Source organism: Doryrhamphus excisus, linkage group LG18 (assembly GCF_037039965.1).
Source record: "Doryrhamphus excisus strain RoL-2023G ecotype Guam linkage group LG18, RoL_Dexc_Guam_v1.1, whole genome shotgun sequence".
NCBI lineage: Eukaryota > Metazoa > Chordata > Actinopteri > Syngnathiformes > Syngnathidae > Doryrhamphus > Doryrhamphus excisus.
In genome coordinates this window covers 5,182,667-5,203,551 of record NC_136374.1, presented here as the reverse complement: position 1 = coordinate 5,203,551, position 20,885 = coordinate 5,182,667, and the positions used below count along the sequence as shown (strand labels likewise).

Genomic DNA, 20,885 nt, shown 5'->3' with positions numbered 1-20,885 from the left:
CGTGTTCCTGTGACAGAAAGTACATCCAGTGTATACAATCCTGCACGTCCACAGCTTCATTAAAACGTCCAGGTAGAACACCATCACAACCATCTCCATATTTATGCTCCAATTACCGCCTCTACTCAGTTAATCACTGAGGCACCTACAGTCGCAAATGACCGCCTGGGCCCCCCCCCAAAAAAAACAGTCATTATAGCAGCTGTGGCTGTGGGCGACCTCCTTAAGTAGCTTTTATTAACCCCACAAGGTGGCAGTAGCTGCACATCACAAGTGGCTTCATCGACTTCTGCATGCGCTTTAAAACTACTTTGGCTTTTCACACAAGTCAAAGTAGAAAACAACACAGACGTTGTGATGTTACTGACGTTACTGTACCTTTAAGATAACAGCACTCAATGAAGCACGGTCAAACATCTGTCGAGCAGCTGAGAAATATATATTTTGTGTTTGTGAAACAATTTGTTTGGGTTCTGAGTGGGTGCAAAAAAAACCTGTGCCCTCTAGATGGGGGTGTCCAAAGTGCAGTTCCAGTCATTTTTTTCAGTCATTGTGGAAGTAATTTCACAAGATAAATCAAAATAAGAGGAGAATAAAGTAATAAAAACGGTGTAATACTATGAAAAAATCAAATGTCATTTTAGTAACATCAATTTTTTATATTACAGAAAAAAAACAAAGAAAGCTGTCATTTTTTGACAATTGGGTTGTAGAAAAAGGTACATAACGTTCTGAGAATAAAGTCAAAATATAATGATTATGAAGTCATAATTACGAGATGAAAATTTACAAGAAATATATAAAATAGTGGGGAAATAAAAAATGCAAAAATGGGAAATAAGAATCAAAGATGAGTTTTAAAAAAAATCATATACATAGTCATAGTCAAAACGTCACAAGACAAAGGACAATTTTAGAAGAATAAACTGGTAATATTATGAGAAAAATAATGTCATTTTAGTAGCATAGAATTGAAATATATTGTTGAAAAAATATGCTATTCTTTTAATATTATGAATAATAAAGTCAAAATACTATAAAAAGAAAATTTATGAAGATAATTTAAGTGGAAATATTTGGAAAATGGGGGAAAAGGCAAAAACTGAAGTTCATAGTATTAGTATAGTCATTGTCACCGCTTTATCACAAAGCGGAGATGCAGTTTTTCTTGAAATATATGTAACTTCTTAGCACATTTACACAACCAAATATCTATAAAATAACAAATTAACAGGGACTGGGATAGAACCCGTGCCACCTACTGCCCTCTGCCATAGATGGCGACAGCTGTACCATTACACTGACAGATGAACAAGAGGAATGTGCCATTTGATTGTCTTATTCCGCGTGTGCTGTCAATCATTGTGGCAACAAGCGCCTTATCAGATGACTCCGTGTGCATTCTTGCACATTTGCCGAGAAGGCACCAAAATGGGGCACCCCGTGGATCGTGGGGCCCCGTGCTCTGTGAGTGCTGTGCATGTAGGAAGGGTTGTCCTTGACTGTACTGTATACATACAGCATACTGTATATAAAATATAGACTATATAATTATGGTGTGTGCTCTGCAAAGCCTCACTTGTCATGAGCATTAATAACACGGCCATTGTGTAAGGTTAGAATGACAAATGAGCAGTTGTCATTACAGAAACATTCTTTTGCCGTTTCTTCCCCAGCACTCTCTCACAGGCACACACAGAGTCAATGTTGTTTTTAAAGTCATATTTCCCATATTGACATAATTCTGCAAGTGCTCTGCTCGGCTGTGGTTTTTCTTCACGGCAAGGGCCAGTTAGGGAGAGTCCCTGCAAACTATTTTCCACAAAGAAGTCGACTGTTTGACGATCAAAGAATGTCAAACACCGGCTTGGGAGCGAGTGGGCAGTTTAGATGCACACGTGTGGAATGCCACATTGAACAAACATGAACATACACATGCCTGCGACACATGCAAGCGCCGACATGCACGCCCGTTCGAGGGAATGCACACAGATGTTATGCAAATTTCACTGCTTGACGTCAAGGACCTTTTCTCCCCCCCAGAATTGGATCTCTTAAATATTTAATATAATGTGGCTTCTTCTTTTGTTTGCCATTACACACCCGTTTGAAGACATTGACGCCAAGAGAAACAAGTCCAATGCTGTAAATGAAGTGAACTTCCTACACATGAGGCGTGGAACGATACATATTTTCTGAATCAGGTTTTCGGTCCGGTACAGAGGCATACCCATTTCCCATCTGGTCAGGAAGTGTGCATCACGTCACAAATCTACAGCACGTTCTAAAAATATAATTTAACAAGAAAACAATAACAGCAAAAACGGAAAAATCAGAAGCACTAGTCTCAAAATATGAAAAGAAAAAAGTCCTAATCTGACAAGAAAAAGTATTATTAAATAGTAGTAGTAGTATCAAATATTATGACAAAAAATAGCATGATTTTGAAAAGTCACAGTGTTATGAAAAACGAAGAAAAAAAACTAATTAAGAGAAGAAGAAGAAAGTCAAAATATTATCAGAATAAATATAATAAAATGGAAAAATTGAAGTTAAATAAAAAAAAACAGCATACATGAATAAAGTCAAAACATAGAGAAAAAAGTCATCATTTTATGGGAATGAAGTGAAAATATTGCGAGAGAAAGTTTAAATATTTGTAAAATTAACCGCAACCGCAAATAGGAGACCTGAGTTCGATTCCACCCTCGGCCATCTCTGTGTGGAGTTTGCATGTTCTCCCCGTGCATGCGTGGGTTTTCTCCGGGTACTCCGGTTTCCTCCCACATTCCAAACCTCCAAATTGTCCATAGGTATGAATGTGAGTGTGAATGGTTGTTTGTCTATATGTGCCCTGTGATTGGCTGGCCACCAGTCCCGCCTCTCGCCCAAAGAATGATTGAACACAACAGCAAAAATGAGAAAAAAGCAAAGTTGATACTACCAATATATTTTCACCCACAGTCGTCCTTCGCAATAACACGGCTTGATTAACCGTGGCTAATGTCCACATGATAGAATGAAAAAAAGGTCTCCTCCCGTTCAGTGTGGAAGTGGTACGTTTTTGTCTTCTTAAGTTAAGAATAAATAAATCCGTACCCCGCCTCTAGCCCGAAGATAGCTGACCCTCGTCACGATAAGTGGTAGAAATCAGAGGCCCAAGGTAGCGGCTGTCTTGAGCCCTTGCAGCATCAGAGCAATATGACATGTGGTGTAAACAATGAATAATAAGGAGTGTAATGGTGACTTTAGGGCTGTTAAAAATGGTATTTGGAAAGTCATTAACAGGTTTTCTATGCTCTATTAAAATATCATTTATTAATATTGAATCCTATGTTGTGGAAATTCATTTATCGCGGTCGGGTCTGGAACCAATGAACTGCTCTAAGAGTATATTGCAAAGCTGAGAGGCCATTTTTTTCCTGAAATATATATAACTTCTTAGCATAGCTATGTTTTGCTTAAAATATCAAAGTGGCCCTTGAATCCTTTCATTTTCACACCGCTGGTCTCCAAGGTAAACAAAAGGTAAACAATGACAGTGCAGTCCGGCCTTTGGCTAGCGACAGTTTTTTATTCATTCATTCATTTATTCATTTTTTGCCGCTTTTCCTCACGAGGGTCGCGTGAGTGCTGGAGCCTATCCCAGCTGTCTTTGGGCGAGAGGCGGGGTACACCCTGGACTGGTGGCCAGCCAATCACAGGGCACATATAGACAAACAACCATTCACACTCACATTCATACCTATGGAGTCGCTAATTAACCTAGCATGTTGTCAAGGAGAAACCAGAACTTCAGAAACTCTGTGGTTAAAGTCTCTTGTTTGGGAACACCATCCCGGAGATCCGTGAATGGACAAGTGGATAAGATGAAAGCTAGGGACAGCTAGGGTTAGGGAACTTCAACCACTTCAACCATTCCTCATGTTCAAGACGACTTCTCTTCATTAGGGCCACGGCTAAGCTGGAGCCTATGTCAGCTGACCCAAGCCTAAGCCTGGACCTGACGTCAGCGAATCACAGGGCAAAAATGTTCTTGGAACCTGCAGACAAGGATCTTCTGTTTATATTTTCGAAATTGTTAGTGGTAGATGAAATGGAAATTCCATGGCTGCAATTGTTAATAACAATAGCAATCCTTCCCGTTGGTGTCAGTCGCTGTCACGCTCCTTAATTAGCGTGGGAGCCGCCTAAACCGCTGACTGTTTTGCTTCTAAAACCAGCTGCAAAGCAAGAAGCCAGCGAACTCCATGCGAATAAAACCTTATTAGGTTCATTCCGTATTGAAATGTAAAAATCATGTGGCGTCCAGTCACCATTACTGTTATCACTGATGCAAGGTTCTATTTGCCGCTTTATCATGGACTTAACATTGTACACTTGTTTGTTTGATATGGACCTCAACTTCAAATTTGGACTCCCTTGTCAGGTTTTAGTCAGCAGGTTCGGAGAATGTGTCAAAGGTGTCAGGTAGTATATACAGACACTTTAGAGCAGGGGTGTCCAAACTTTTCCCATAGAAGGCCGCTTCCTGAAAAGTAGACCACCGATGGCACGCAGATCACACTTTGACCACCCCTGGTCTAAATGATAAATGAAGAACTATGTTATTGAATGGTTTGCATGTGGACGTGTGTTGCTTTTGTTCCTCAAAGTGTGCAGCTTGTTAGTGTTGTACCATGCCAGTGTTGCTGCTACTACTACTATGCTAACAGTACTACTACAGCAACAGCTACCGCAGAGTAGGGAAGTGATGCACGATGTTGCACGCGTTGCTGTGTGCTTACGGAAGTAAACGTGCCCCAATTTGTGCTCTCCTTGGTGTGTTTGAGGCAATGTCAAGGAGTGCATGCAAGCGGAGCCAACATTTGCTTGACCAAATTATTTTGCAAGGACGATTAAGAACATTTTGGCTACATGGGGAACTTGCAGTGACGTCTGTTTGTGGCGCGTGTGGGTGGATGTCGGATATTAACACTGACAGATTTTAAAAATGAATTTCGGATGACAAGAAAAAGGTTTGCCTACATCTGTGAGTTACTCGACTTTCCATGACCGGTAGGTGAGATATATGTGACCTAACCGTTGCTATAGCATTGGGTACATATCACATTTACATCTACGTATGAACAAGGCATGGCTTGCGTTTGAAAAAGTCAGAATTGTAATGTTCACACTGATATTAAAAAAAAAATCAGATTTCAACTGTCGTGTGAACTTCTTGGTCCAGACTCAGAACACTTCAATCATGTCTTATCTTCCGATGTCTGTCCCTGATTTCTACTTGCGTCTCTTTGGTTCTGCCATTTGTGTTGAACCTAAACAATTTTATTCTGTGATCTCTTTCTCAAAGACAGTAGCGCCACCTACTGTTTAAACCAGGGGTCTCAGACTCAATTTACTTGGGGGCCACTGGAGCTAGGGTTTAAAAAAAACCCTCCAAAAATGCATTTATTAAAAACAGAAAGATGAATAAACTTTGCTTTGGTTTTGATTTTCTACAAGAAAAGCTCTGATAAAACATTCCACTGTTCTCAAATATCTTAATTTTTATTTTTCTGCACAAAATAAGATGAAAAATAAATAAACAAACCAAGAATAAAGAAAATCAATCAATCAGTAATAAATAAATATAATAATAATAATAAAACGGCAAATAATAAAAACTAAAGAAACCACATATAGTTGGTGGGTAGACAAATTATTTTTTCAGATTAAAATGAACAAAGCATTATTAGAGCCCTGTAGACATGACAAAACACGACTATAGTCACATTTATACTCTTTTTATTTACAACATATTGCGCAACTGCAGGGTCTTGAGACACATGCTAACTCGCAAACTAGAGAGCTAGCGACCTAAACGGTAGCCTTCAAGTTATTTCCTTTAAACTTAAATAGCCAAAAACTTACCACTTCCACACGGATAGGGAGGATAACTATTAACAGTTATTTAACCTTTAACATGAACATTAATCAAACGTAATAATTTTTTCTGGGTACATGATACCATACAGCATCCATATCAAACTTGCGCGGGCCGCACTAACATTAAACTTTCATATCAAGGCGGGGGCCTCAAACTAGTGCCACATTTGGCCCGCAGGCTGCGTGTTTGAGACCCCTGGTTTAAACTAAGTTAAGTATACGTCCATTATAGTTTTTGGACTTGGATACGGGCCAGTGAAAAATGGAGGGTGGTCCGCATTTGGGCTTTGGACACCCCTGATATAGCATCTCCATGCATGCTTGTTTTTGGACTGTGGGAGGAAGCTGGAATACCCCAAGAAACCCCATATGGGATTTCTGGGAGAACATGCCAACGCCATACTGAGATACCCAAACAGAGATTTGAACCATCAAGCTCCCGACTGTTAAGCCAACAGCTTACCCTCAAAAGTTGTTTCAAAACTATGATATATTATTTCAAACTGTCTTCTTTTTTAAAACGAGCTATATCAGAACGTTGTATTTGACAGTATGCATTTCGCTGCCTTACTGTACCCCAAATAAGCTCAACGCTGACCTTAAAACCGAGGTACGCGGCGAGCTGTGATGATAGCACAGTAAATCTGGAATGGAGAAGCCCTCCACAGATGTCGCCTTGGGCGCACACTTTAACAAAGAGCGCACGTATGAAAGCCAGATGTATGAAAAGGTTTGCCATGGAGGAAAAAAAGCAAGTGTTGAAAGCTAAAAAAGGAGCACATGAGGAACACAGGAAGGAGTTCCAAGCATCTGGTTGGCCCGTGCTAATTAGAGGCACTGGAAAGTGGATTAATCCGAGAGAGACGGGCCTGCGGTAAAAGCAGCATGGGGGCGCACAAGAAAGCAGACAGCGTCGTTACAGCAAGCAAACATAAAAATAAAGCAATGCTTTTATTCCTGCTAATAAACTATGAAATAACATGCAGCCCAGCCGAGGAATGGTTCCTTTCTCTCTAATGAGTAACACCCTCCGCCCCCTCACCCCGCCCCCAGGGGGAAATACACCTTGGGCAGGGCAACAAAAGTGGTGCTGTGTCTCCGGGCCTCCGGGCCTCAATGCTGCTTTTATGAGCACAGGCTGGGCCAGGTCAGACTGGGTCACCTGGTCCTGGTGCCGCTGACACACACACACACATGCACATGTGCACACGCACGCACGCACACACACACTGGTGCTGCCTTTTCCCAGACAATGGGGATTAAAAACAGCTTTGGTGTAAAAAGGATAAATGGGGCTTTCCATGGCTCTGTCTTTTCCAACAAGTTGCTACATATGTTAGCATCAGTCCTGCTTATTTTTACCGATTCCCACATCTAAACAGTCTCAATGACAAACTTTTTCAATCACATGTTCCGAGTGTTTGTTAGGCGAGTCATCTGGATCCAGTTATGCTTTGTAAATGGGACTGGATTTTATAGTTTTTCCAAATCAACTTGAGGTTACAGTTATGAAACAACACACGCGGTCATTACTGAGAGTCACACTGGCAACATGTGTCCACTCGCACAGTTTCACGGTCATTAAAAACAAACACCACAAACACAATTGGGTCTGAAAAGCCGCACTCTTACCGTTGGAAGACAGAAACACACACACCCTCTGGAAGTCAAAGACGTTGCATTTGTCTGGCACGCTCATTTGACCAAACAGGATTTTCTGCACACACTTGGGGCAATTTGAAGTTCAGCGTCTTGGCGCTTAAACGCAGGGAGGAGTCCTCACTTAGCTGTCAAGCCTGCCGCTTCCATGTCAGGGATGATTAGCTGCCACACTGTAGAGTACGACTCCACAAACACTATTACCAGCAATCTTATGCTATAGAATGCTAAGTTTTAACATTTTTACTGGACGTTTTTTCCCCCAAAATGACAGTGGCAAAAACGTACGTAGTGGAACCTCGGTTAGCGTGTTTTGAATGCTGATAGTTTCCACCAATATTTTGCCCCATTTCGTACAATATGGCGCATGTCTTGACTGGGCAACTGTGTGTCTTGTATCTTTTACACAAAATGTCCTGTGAGCAGCCGATTAGCATACTAATACATCGAAACAGGAAGCGGAAGTCAGCTCAGTTGCAATTTTCATCGTTTTACATCCATTATTATTATTAAGGGAGAATAAAAATCCAAAGTGACATTTAGCATTAACTGAGATTACTTGAAATCGATCAATCTGGAAAAGATTATAAATCCATTTCTTAAGCTTTGGGACTCCAGCAAACCACAGTGAGAGCCGTTATTCACAAATGGCAAAAACATGGAACAGAGGTGGACCTTCCCAACCAAAATGACCCCAAGAGCGCAGCGGCGACTCATTCAAGAGGTCACAAAAGACCCTACAGCAACATCAGAAGAACTGCAGGCCTCGCTTGTCTCAGTTAAGGTCAGTGTTCATGACGCCACCATTAGAAAGACACTGGGCAAAAACGGTCTGCATGGCAGAGTTCCAAGACCATAAACTCTGCTGAACAAAAAGAACAATAATGTTTGTCTCAATTTTGCCAGTAAACATCTTGATGATCTCCAAGACCTCCTGGAAAATACTGGTTTGTCGAGACAAAAGTTGAACATTTTGGAAGGTCTGTGTCCCATTACATTAAAAGAATATCATACCACAGTAAAATATGGTGGTGGCAGTGTGATGGTCTGGGTTGTTTTGCTGCTTCAGGACCTGGAAGACTGTGACAAACAGAATCATGAATTCTGGTCTCAAACCGAAACCAACTTGGGTTGTGCAGCAGGACAATGATGAAAACACACCAGCAAGTCCACCTCTAAATGGCTGAAGAAGAACCAAATGAAGACTTTGGAGTGGCCTAGTCCAAGTCCTGACCTGAATCCTATTGAGATGCTGCGGCATGACCTTAAAAAGGCTTCATGCTGGAAAAGCCTCCAACAAGATGAGTGGGCCAAAATTCCTCCACAGCGCTGTAAGAGACGCATTGCAAGTTAGCGCAAACGCTTGATTGCAGTTGTTGCTGCTAAGGGTGGCCCAACCAGTTATTACCTTTAGGGGGCAATCACGGTGGGTTTGGATTTTTTTCTCCTTTAATAATATCAAGTTTCATGAAAAAAATGCGTCACATGTATGCTGGAGCCTATCCCAGCTGTCTTTTTGTGAGAGGTGGGGCACACCCTGGACTGACCGCCAGCCAATCACAGGGCCCAAAGGTATACCTCCATAATGGAAAGATTACAAGCAGAGAATTTCCATTTTGTCTAACCAGTATAGAAGACCCTTGTAAAGATCTCATCCATGAGTGGGCCAAAATTCTTCCAGAATCATGAATTCTGGTCTCAAACCGAAACCAACTTGGGTTCTGCAGTAGGACAATGATCCAAAACAACCTAGACCATCACACTGCCACCACCATATTTAACTGTTGTTATGATGTACATCCAGATCTCTCCTGAGACCTTGTTGACTTTTACAGATGCAGTGATGTCACAAGCATCCACGATATACTGTGCTATGGTTTTAGGATCAAGCATACGCTATAACTCTGAAAACCTCCATTCAATGCACGCTTTTATTGCCTCATCGCATGACATCAGTGACGACAATAAACCAATTTCATGTGACTTATGCCCAAGGAGTGAAATGGTGTTAATGGCGGAACACAGACTCAATGCTCCTCCAGTCAAGGTTACAAAGCAGAGCCACCGTACAATGGGGGCCTTTGTTTTGTTTGATCATGTGGTTATTAGCATTAATGTTAGCATATCAGATGGATTCCAGGATGATGTGCCTCGGTCCCGAAAAGTGTCTTCAGTCCAGCGTGAGAAAGATGGCCTGAACTCAACACTTATCCATGGTTCTGGTTCTGGTTGGAAAACCTCCAGCCTGTGCTTCCTATTGACTTCATGCTTGATTTCATTCCATTTATTTGCTTCATTTGTCTTAAATGTCATGCTGCTCGAGTTTTTCCCTCTGAAATCCTTACGTACTAAACAGTACGTTTACATGCACACAAAAAACCTGCAACACTTTGACTTGCATGGCTTCACTCCATACCACAGTTTTTCTAAAATATATGAATTCATAAATTATTGCTGCTTTGTAATGCCTATTATTAGTCAAAAAGTATGCATGTTTAAGAAAATGTTACCTAAATAACATAAAAAAATTTCAAGCATAAAAATAGCTGAACAAATTGAAATACAAATATAAGGCATTCAGAAATGAATTGAAAGTCTTGTGATGATATGTAGTATTAAACACACTGGTCAAACAAGAACAACATGACTGAATGTGAGTCTATAACGTCGTATTTATGTCTTTTTTTCCTCCAATTATGTCTACTATACAAGGGAAGACGAGTGTAAAGGTGTGTAAAATAGTGTAGGGGTGTTATTTCATGTATAGAGGGCTCTATTGTTAAAAATCCTACGTTGTAAAATTGTACAGGTTTTTTACAATAATATCCTTTATCCTATTTATAAATAACAAATCCTACAGGAGCAGTCAGGGATTTTTTCCCTATGCTTTTGAGAAGCTATTAAACACTTTACCCACAGCACATAAGACACTTCCTATTAGCATTTAGCATTCTTTGCCTGGGAGGATGGATCTATATATCATAATAAACAAATTACAGGCAAAATCATAAAAGGATCTTGTAAGATTTCATCATGCGTACTGACCCTGTATTTACTTGGTATCCACACCAAACTGACATCATTGCAAAGCCATGCATGTAAACGTGGTCAATACAAACTTGGCAGCCTTTCTCTGCGTATACAACATATGTGTTTAACTTCATTTAACTTCATACAGCTGGGAGAAGCCACAAGTAAAGCAAGCTTCATCGTCTTCTTAAGCTTTTTTTTTTTTAAACCACACAGTTCATATGTAGCGTAAGCCACAGAGTCTGAGAAACACATACCAAGCTCATGAAGAAAAACAAGACAATTAGCTGGGAACAATAAAAACCGCAATCAATCAAGCAATTATGCTCGGATGCAAACGAGCAGTGGGAGGTAGAAAATAACATCATGCAATATTCCCATAGAACGGGGCACAGGGTAAGGTGTCAGGGGTGGGGGCTTTCAGTATCGGTGTCTTTGTGCATTGGCTGCATGCATGGCATCCGTGTTACACAAGCCCCAAGTTGCAAACTAATCAATTTGCTGCCCGTTCAAGCTATAAGGGGGCACGACAGAATATCATTAGCCAGAGAGATGCGTATAAACTAAATGTTGACTCCAAGCCTCTACTGTAGTCGCTATTGGCACAAGCAGGTACTACCAGGTACCGCTGGTCACTCATTGGTTGAGAGTAGCTGCGTCATTTCTCATGCCTTCTCCCAAAGCTGGAATATACGGAATACTATCCTACATGGATGTTTGTTGGCATGTTGTCTTCCGATGGATACGTTTGGTGCGGCATGGGTTTTGTAGTTTCCCTTGGTACTATTTTTAAAGTGGAAACCCAAGCCGTCTCCCAAACCAAAGCCAGAAGAGCCAGCAGCGTTTATTCGGGGAAAAGCAGCAAAAGATGCTAGATCACAACACCCACCTACATCACCCGATCTTATCATTATTATTGCATGGGCGGATCCATCCTAATATCACGAGCATCAATACCAAGGGTGTATCGGTAGTGGATTGGTACTGGATCAATGAGTGTGGATTTTTCTGTGTTGTTCATGTTGTTAGATGGTTATTGTTATATTTATACACCTCCATATACAGCACAAAACCAAAGCCAACAGTCATTTCTCCTTTTCTTGACTTATTTTGCACAGTTGACTTGATTTGGTTTGAAATCAAGCTGTTAGTCTCGCAAGGATTTTGATAAATGAGTTTCTTAAGTACTGAATGAGACATAAATCAAGCGTTCCCCACAAAAACAGGCCTTCTTGCATCTTAGAATTACACAGTGTAAATTCTGTTTTAGCAGCGGTAATGGGGATGATGCAGATCCATAAAAGACACAATGTTGTCATTATGCCGAGTCGAGCCTGCAGGCTGCTCAAGGTCGCCAGGTCGACAGCAGGGGTCAAGCTCCTGTCGCTGGAGGCCTCACAGTCCGGCCATGGGTCGGGACTAATTGAGGCATTTATTAGGCAGCGTTTCATTTTGTATTGAAGTGAAAAGTGAGTCTACCCCCCCCCCCACAAAGACACACACAGGCTCCAGATAGGAGATTAGAAGAGTGTTTAAAAGGTGGTGTAGCCAGCGCCGAGTACAGAACATCCCCAGGCCACAATTGAACACACATTGTGAGCTTCTTTGGACGCACTGGCAGGCACAAAAAAGCAGCAATTCAAGTGACTTCCAAATCTCTGAAGCCAATTAGGCATGCATGACTCTCACAATGTCTCTCTAAATCGTTCCATGCACAATTGTGTAACTTTGCAGAGAACATTTGCTTGCTTGAAGATGAGCAAGTCTTGGGTTTCGGTTTATACGACTGCGCACAAAATCAGCTGACAGGAAGAGCTGGAGAACAAAGGAGAAAAGCCAAGTCCTGAGGGTGTGTGTGTTGTCGTTCCTGAATAATACAGCAAAGGTTGTACACGAAAATGGTTGCGTCCAAACGCTGGAGTTTTCCCGCTGATGCAACTTCAGCAACAAGAGCCTTTTTCTTTCCAGACTTATGAGAATCCTCTCAGACCGAGCAGATCACAGATCAGCTGACACAAAAGAATGAACTGTGTATCGTGTGGTGATATACCAAATCCGGCCTGGGGGGGCCTTGTTTTTTTATTGACTCATTCCCCAAATAAAATGTAACATGGATCGCATCTGAACATTACACAAATATAGAAAGTTACAAGATTATTTATGCTATTTAACATTTAGGATGTCTTGAATGACTTTTTTTCTCATGTTGACATGCACAGTGTAGTTACCCCTGACTACAGCCATAAATTCCAGCCATTTTCTATATTGTTTGTCATTACCAGGGCCACAAGTATGCTGGAGCTTATCCCAGCTGTCTTGGGGTACACTCTGTCAAGTAACGGAATTAGTGAATGCAAATGTATTCCCACGTGGTACACCATTAGCTACCAGGGAAAGTAATTATTGCGTTACTTTTCAAGAAAACAAACAAACGTAACAAAAATACGTCAAAGAATTTTGATTTGTCTTTGTAGAATTGGGAGAACTTTCAAGGGTGGCTGAGGGCTGAGCTCGTGACCTCTCTATCACAACACCAGGGGGCAGTGCTTTCCTGAGCGTGAGCAACCACCACTCTCCAAGCCGGCCAATGAAAGAACATGCAAACTGTGCCGTTCTCCGAATCTGAATCAAACCCAGGTCTTCCTGATCTCCTCAATGTGTGGCCTACATGCTAACCACTTGTTCACCGTGCGACCCCACCACTCTCATTGACTAGCTATTTAGTTTCCTGTGTAGTAGCAGTAGTAAACAATGGCGACTGAATCAATATCCCAGTCGCCCGGGGCGTGGGGGGGGGTTGCAACACACCATGACTTTCTTAATCAATTCATCTGAAACTTGGTGTTTGCATTCATCGACCATATCAGACCAAATCAATATGTCAATATGAACCAAATGCAAACAAATGTCCATCACCCTCTTCCCAAGTCAATGCTGGGTGGGAATGTCTTGTTTTGCCTCAAACACAAAAGTAGGTCTGTTTTCATGTGAGATTATGGAAATTAAAATGAAACGAGAGAATATTTCCATTTAAAAATAAAATAAGATTAATCGAATACCAAAATAGTTTGTCAGTTTATCAATAGTTTGTTAATTGACTAATCAATTAATCATTGATTAATTGATGAATGTGTGTGTGGTGTGAATGGTTGTTTGTCTATATGTGCCCTGTGATTGGCTGGCCACCAGTCCAGGGTGTTCCCCACCTCTCGCCGAAGACAGCTGGGATAGGCTCCAGCACCCTTGTGAGGATAAGCGGTACAAAAGTATTGAAATAGTCCTAAATGACAGCAGTTGTGCCAAGGACAAGCTTGAGCCTGAAATACGTAAACAGAGACAAAGACGAGTGGGTAAAAGAAAGCGGTATGAAGCATGGGGAAGGGGGTTCCAATCCTCACTTAGGAATGCTACACTTCGATGAGAAACTTTACCTTCGTAAAAGTTTCATTTAAAAAAACATGCAAAAAGCTAAGCTGTTAAATGTCTCACATCGTCATCGCCAACCGTGAACTTAAAACTGAGGTACCGAATTGCGATGACCGTGACGCTGTGAGTCAGATCCCCTCGGTCCATTTGTGATGCTGACGGGGTGATCCATCAAGTCCGACAGTCATCTCACCTGAAGTACGGCCGCATGCAAACCCTTATGTCAACTCTTAGGGTTGTTCCAAGAAGAGCCGAGAAGCCAAGACATGGACACAAACATGTGTATCCAGCACGCGAGCCAAACAGGACACCCTAGTAAGAGTTGACAAGGGGCGGCCCAGGGGGCAACTTTCATTCCCCTCCTTAAAAGTTGCCGTTCTTAATTAAAGCTTTCCACTGGAAAGCTAATGGCTGGACTCGGCAACTCACAAAGAGACAGACGGAGAGGCAGACACGGACGTCTCACTCATGCTCTGACATGCCTTTCTCTTCCACGCCGCTCATACACACTCAAGGGAGGATTCAGATCCAGCTAAAGACACACAAGTCAAACTTACCCAATGTCTAAAGTGGAGCCCAGCACAACACAGTCTTTTTTTCTTCTTCTAACAAGTCAGAAGAGGACCGAGCGGCACGAGAACTGAAAAGTTGTGAAGTTTGTCTGACTGTGACGACTGACTTCAGCCTGTTGCATTCCGCCTCCCTCGCTCTCTCCTGAAGTCATCGTCTGCTTTGATTCACAAACCCTGCCTCTGTCATGTGATCCAACACCTCAAATATACGCTGCACTGCTTTTTTTTCTTTTTGCCCCACCACAGAATGCCCGTAGGAAGGGAGAACGGGGTCCACAAGGCTTAGGTTTCATGGTGTTGCCCACCCACTCCCCTCCTCTTTCTCTTTGTCTCAAAGTCCTTTTTTTTACCTCCAAACAGGGTGTCTCAACCTTTTCCACTGAGGGTCGCATGGAGAAAAATTCATGGATGCAGGAGGCGCAGTACTTCAACACATGTTGTGCCTGAAAGATGCTAAAACCAATCCAAAGTACCCCCTGCTGTATCATTCAGATTTAGACTTTCGATCTCCACAATGGCAGTTTGGACTATACCATTTGCAATTACAAGTCATTAGCTCACACACAAAAACATACATGCTGCACTTGGATGCACACCTTTGGGGGTATCCGTGTCAGCTCTTGGACCATTGCTCCATGTTTACAAAGCCTTGACTTAAAGACGGGAGGCCCGCCAAACTGGGAGAGTCCAGGAGGATCGAAGCCACGTGGGGCCTAGTTGAGACTAAATAGGACTGATTGGGAAGAAATTACACTCAAGTCTCCTTCAGACAATACGTAGATGCGAAGTGAAACACGCATAGTAGGCTATTCAAGACCAGTCCCGTTTAGAAAATGACATCCATCCATTTTCTATGCCGTTTATACAAAGTAAATGACATTATTTACGCAAATGCATTTACAGTAATTCCTTGTTTGTCGCAGTTAATTGGTTCAGGCCCAACCATCATAAGTGAATTTCCGCAAACTAGGATTCTTTATTAGTTAGATGAAACATTTTTGTAGTGCTGCGATTGACTGACGACCAGTCTCGCGTAAATTTGGCTGGGATAAGCTCCTGCATACCTGGGACACCAGTGAAGGTAAGCAACATCAAGCAACAAGCATAGAACACCCACTTACGATGTTATAAATACTGTTTTTAACATTAGAGCCCTCTAGACATGACATAGCACCCCCATAGTCACCTTTACACTCCTATTATAAAGAGTCATTAAGATACAAATCAGACTCATACTCCTGTGTTTTGCTGTAGATGTATTCCAGTGCTGTGGAGGGGTGGGGAGGGTGGGGTGGAGCCCAGGAGAGGAGGGACTGCAGACAGGAATTGACGTCAGGGGCTCAGAGTTGAGTTTTAGCTTGGCGGCGTAGGTGACAGCCACAAGAGTAGCCCGTGTTCGGGATTATTGTGCCTGTTTGTTCAAACTGCAATAAAAGCCTGTTGTTCCGCCGATCAATTCTGGTGCTTGTGTGTCTCACCAAACATTACAGTAACATTGGCGACACCTAGTGACCAATGTGGAATACTACTTACTGAAAACGTCTTTCGAAAGCCTTATATTTGTATTTTCCTTCATTTCGGTAAAAAAAAAAAAGTTAGATTTTTCAATAAATAATAGGCTCTATTGAATCCTGAAACAGTGGTGGTTTATTAATAATTGTATTTTTTAAAAACTATTGGAATTATTTTACAATTTTATGAGTAAGTTATTATATTTATTTACTTTTTCAAAGGGGGTAAGGCGTTACCACAAACACAAGATGAGTCGTATTTTTCTGACTTTTTGAGACACTTGTGGGTGCTGGGCTTTCGTCTATTGAGTCTTTGCTCAAGCGGAAATAGTATTTCATGGCTAACGGCGTATGTTATGGAACGCCTCCATTGGTTCCACTGGCGTGTACATGCCGGAGGTCATCAATCACATCATGATGATGGCACTGGTTTCATAATAAATGCATGGAAAACATGTTTTATATTATGTTCAGGTTTTGTGCTTCACTGTCTAACAAGCAAACACAAGTCAGTTGTTACCATTTCTGATACTTTAGAGCAAATTCAAATGATTTTCAAGCACCCGTGGGAACCCTACTTTGTAGCTAAATTTCAATCAAATATGCATGCACACGCCGACCCAGGGAGACTTTGATGACAGCAGAGCCAACTGATCCACGTGTAGTCCCAACATTAATAAACTGCAAATGCACGGCATACATGATGACACCAACGTGTACGTGAATGAACTGAAAAAGCCTGTTGTACATGCAGTCTTAGATGATTTTAGGAATGTGACAAAAAGCAATCATAAGCTCTTGGTCCGGTGGAGGACAAGTATTTGATCCCCTGTTTACTTTTTACAAAGACAGTGCAGTATTCTTATGGCAAGTTTATTGTACTGTAATCAGTCTGACAGCAGTCATGTCTTTTATTCGATTAATTATCTTGTCTTTACCTAAAATGTCGTTAAAATGTTCATTCGCCACATCAAGCATGAATTGTTTTGGCATATGCGCCATCTTTGAATGGCCTTCTGTTCTTCACTATTGCAAAAAAAATAAAAAATGTGTCTGTTCCATGCACAGAGTTGCTGCTGACTTGCTTTGACTCTGGACAATTACCCGGATAATATCAGGAGGACAGTTGGCGTTGGCACTATCCATCCACATGCATGCATCATGCATCATACATTTTTTTTAACACTGCAATTTTACTTCAAAATGTCAGTGATTTTTTTTTTATTCCAAGAAATCAAAAGAAACAAATATGGCTCCCAAGCCATAGGTTCTCGACCCCTGCTCTACTGGAACTGCTATGTTTATTATTATTCCGTGTGTTTTTAGGTGCCTTTACTTCCGAAAAACGTTTCATCATCAGGCGCGGTGAAACATTTGGTATTTCAAGCATCCCAAACACAAGCCCATATTTTGACCAACTCTTCCTCGGGACTTTGACCAAATGAGTCCAAATCAAAGTCCCGGTTACCAGACAGATGGACAATGACAAATAGCAAAGCATTTAGCCTACGCCATAGGATGCGTGCAAGACGAGGCGACAAACTTTGGTGGTCAGCATGAATTATTCACAGTGCCACCCAGTGGCAACAGGAACCCCGAGTTCCATGGGGGACTGGAGGTTGGGTGGGATATTTGCAACATTTTTTTTCTCTTCTCTTTTTTTTTACATTTGGTCTCGCTCTCTGTTACAATAAACTCACAATAAAAATTCTGTACTGTTCATATGATTAGAAGGGGCTAAACTTACAAAACCAGTAGGGCATTTACTACTTTTTACCCCCACTGTAAGGGGGACTGTTCTTGGTTTGGAGGGCTCTAATTGAGTCCAGTTCTTGCACGATCCTGAGAGGATCAAACCAATTATTGGTTGGTCAGGAATCATTAAATGTAGCCCCATGATGAGATCAAACCTCACCAGCCGGCCCCTCAGGGTTGGAGCTACCTGCTTCTTCCTGTCAGAGACTGTCTGAACGAATGCGCAAACCACCGGCGACTCCAAGCAGCCCCATAAAAGACCATGACGTGCAACAGAAGGTCCAGCAGGTTTTTAAATGGAAAGGAGGAGGGTATCACAATGCGTATTCAAGATGAATAGCTTTGTCCAGTTTGTCCACAAATAAATACAGGTGGTGTATTGCAACAGGGTGTCAGTGCAACAGAGCTGAGGGCTCATGTTTAATGCATGGAGACAAGACCTCCATGCCAAATAGAACGCTGCAGCTCAGCGTCCTGGCACACATTCCTCACTAGAAATGCTTATTCTCCCATAGCGCTGACACCAAAAACCAGCAGGAATTCAGTCATCTGCTCCTGTCGTATTTGATGCTGACACAAACAAATTGAAGCCGTGTGTGAAGAAATGAATATGTGGCAGCTTAGAAAAAAAACCTCATAAAAAGTCAGTACATCCCCCACATTTCAACAAACAGTTGCTAGTTTTGTTGCTATTGACATTCCTCATTAACCTCATGAAGATAAAGGTCGGGGATCATGCTCAGCTGCACAATGTCACAGTCCGTGCTGGAATTCATCTTCCCTTTGACTCATTCGATCGCAGACATTCTTCACTAGTCCCTCTCTGTACCGGACATTTGTCATCATTTTGACTGATTTCTCAAAGCACACAGAATATTGTGTTCCTGGGCTATAAAAATATGATATGTCACAAAAGAAAGAATAGACTCTCATCTTTCATGAGCGGTTAGCATGTTGGCCACATAGTCAGGAGATCGGGAAAACCTGCGTTCGATTCTCTGTGTGGAGTTTGTATGTTCTCCCCGTGCATGCGTGGGTTTTCTCCGGGTACTCCGGTTTCCTCCCACATTCCAAAAACATGCTAGGTTAATTGGCCACTCCAAATTGTCCATAGGTATGAATGTGAGTGTGAATGGTTGTTTGTCTATATGTGCCCTGTGATTGGCTGGCCACCAGTCCAGGGTGTACCCCCTATTTCAAGTGAGAATAAGCGACATAGAAAGTGGATGGATGGATGAACAATTGCAACTGAACAACTTCCTTCACGCAACTTGGCAAGATGCTTTTCCACATCCTGGTAGGTGCAGAGCATGTATTTCAATGGAAAAGATCCAGGCCGAGTTCTTATAAAATGCATTTCTGCAACCTGTGGCCGTTTTTTTTGGTTTAAAACGGCACCAAATTTGCTCTCTTATATTGTGGACTTGCATCATCACCTCTTTGTGCCTCTCACGCAAAAAATGTAAAAGATGTATTTATAGTACATCTTTGGGAGCGAGCCTGTCGAGTTGAATTTTTTTTTACAAATACGTCTTTGGTAGCCAATGAGTTAATGAACCACAAATCCCGCAGCATCGACAGCACTCGTGCAGCCCGGGCTGTGATGCTGCCACCATGCTTACATGTGTTGTTGGTCCACTTTGTACTTTTAAAAACAGCACCTCTAAAATCATCCGTGTTTGCCCAGTTTGAGTCACCGATGTCATGACAATTCACTTTATATAACGCCTTTGAAATTATGGCAAAGTATAGTGTTGGCTGCCTTTTTGGTTTTAAGTGTGTGTTGCAGGCAGGCCATGACATTTGTGTGCGTAGTGTGTGTGTGTGTATGTGCATTCACACAAAAAGGCACAGCGATACTTAAAAATACTCCAATAATAATAAGCAAAATATTAATTCAGTCATTCAGCGCTCAACTCCAACTATTAGGAGTGGAACTACTCCATAATCATGTTAGTTACAAACAGTATTGCACCTTGCTGTACCGTACCAAAATATATAGTTATATTCATATACAGTTACAGCCCTATTTGTTAATATACAACACTGCAGGGTGCCGAGGCTCCTTTACGTCTTCCACTAACTGTAGCTACACGTGTTCTGTCGTGTAGACACGGTTCCCTACCGATTCCCCAAATCCTATATTTGTGTTTCTGTGTCAGTGAAACAAGCCCAGAATCAGGCCAGCGTGTTGTTCCTGGCTGAGAGTGAAAGACGCATTTTGTAAAAAAAACAAACAAACAAACAAAAAAGTGTTGTTATGTTATGACACATGTGGGCATGTTGATGCGTACACCCTGATTGTGTCTACGCTATTACGAAGGGTCTTGATCGCAGCATAATGGAGAACAACAAAGAGGCGAGAACAAAGAAATGCAGGAGGAAATCAGATGAGGAAAAAGAGGGGCGCTTTTAACTTTCCGCAGAGCTGGAAATGGGCCCCCTTTTTGGCAGCGAGCGGCGGAGAAACCGCAGAATAGCATGACTCTGGAGTTGAAGGCTTGGAGGAGGCAAGGGGGTGTGCAGAGGACAAGGAAGCAGGAGAGCGTGGAGAGGAGGTAGAAGGGGGAAAAAAGACAGGAGAAGGAGCAGGGGGGGGGCGGTGCGGGGGTATTGAGACGGCAGCTTTTAATCAGCAACAGGCTGCTGGTAATGAGATCACGATCCAACTGCGCTCAGATGGATGTCATGTGGAGTTGCGTGCTGCACACACACACACACACACACGCACACACACACACACACACACACACACACACACAAGGCATGACAGGCATGCATGACAAGCTGGAGGGATCATTCTAAACAGCGTTAGTATCAAAACTGAGGATAGTATCAGTGTCGGATTGATGCAAACTAGACGAGATCAATATCTTTCAGTTCCTGTTTTTATTGTCCCAGGTATTTTGTAGTGGTGTTACATACTGTTGCATGTTGTAGACATGAAGGATATAAAATATACTATAATATATAAATATTACGTTGTTTCCACAGGAGCAGAACC

General features: G+C 42.0%; 1 protein-coding gene across 1 annotated transcript in view; it reads right to left on the bottom strand.

Moving 5' to 3' along the window:
* The window catches only part of LOC131105952 (retinoic acid receptor gamma-A-like), a 49,287-nt gene extending 34,536 nt beyond the window's left edge, over positions 1-14,751 (bottom strand). Inside the window, exon 1 of the mRNA XM_058054517.2 lies at positions 14,601-14,751. The gene's annotated coding sequence lies outside the window, so the exon portion shown is untranslated. The remainder of the gene's footprint in view (positions 1-14,600) is intronic.
* Between the last annotated feature and the right edge of the window lie 6,134 nt (positions 14,752-20,885).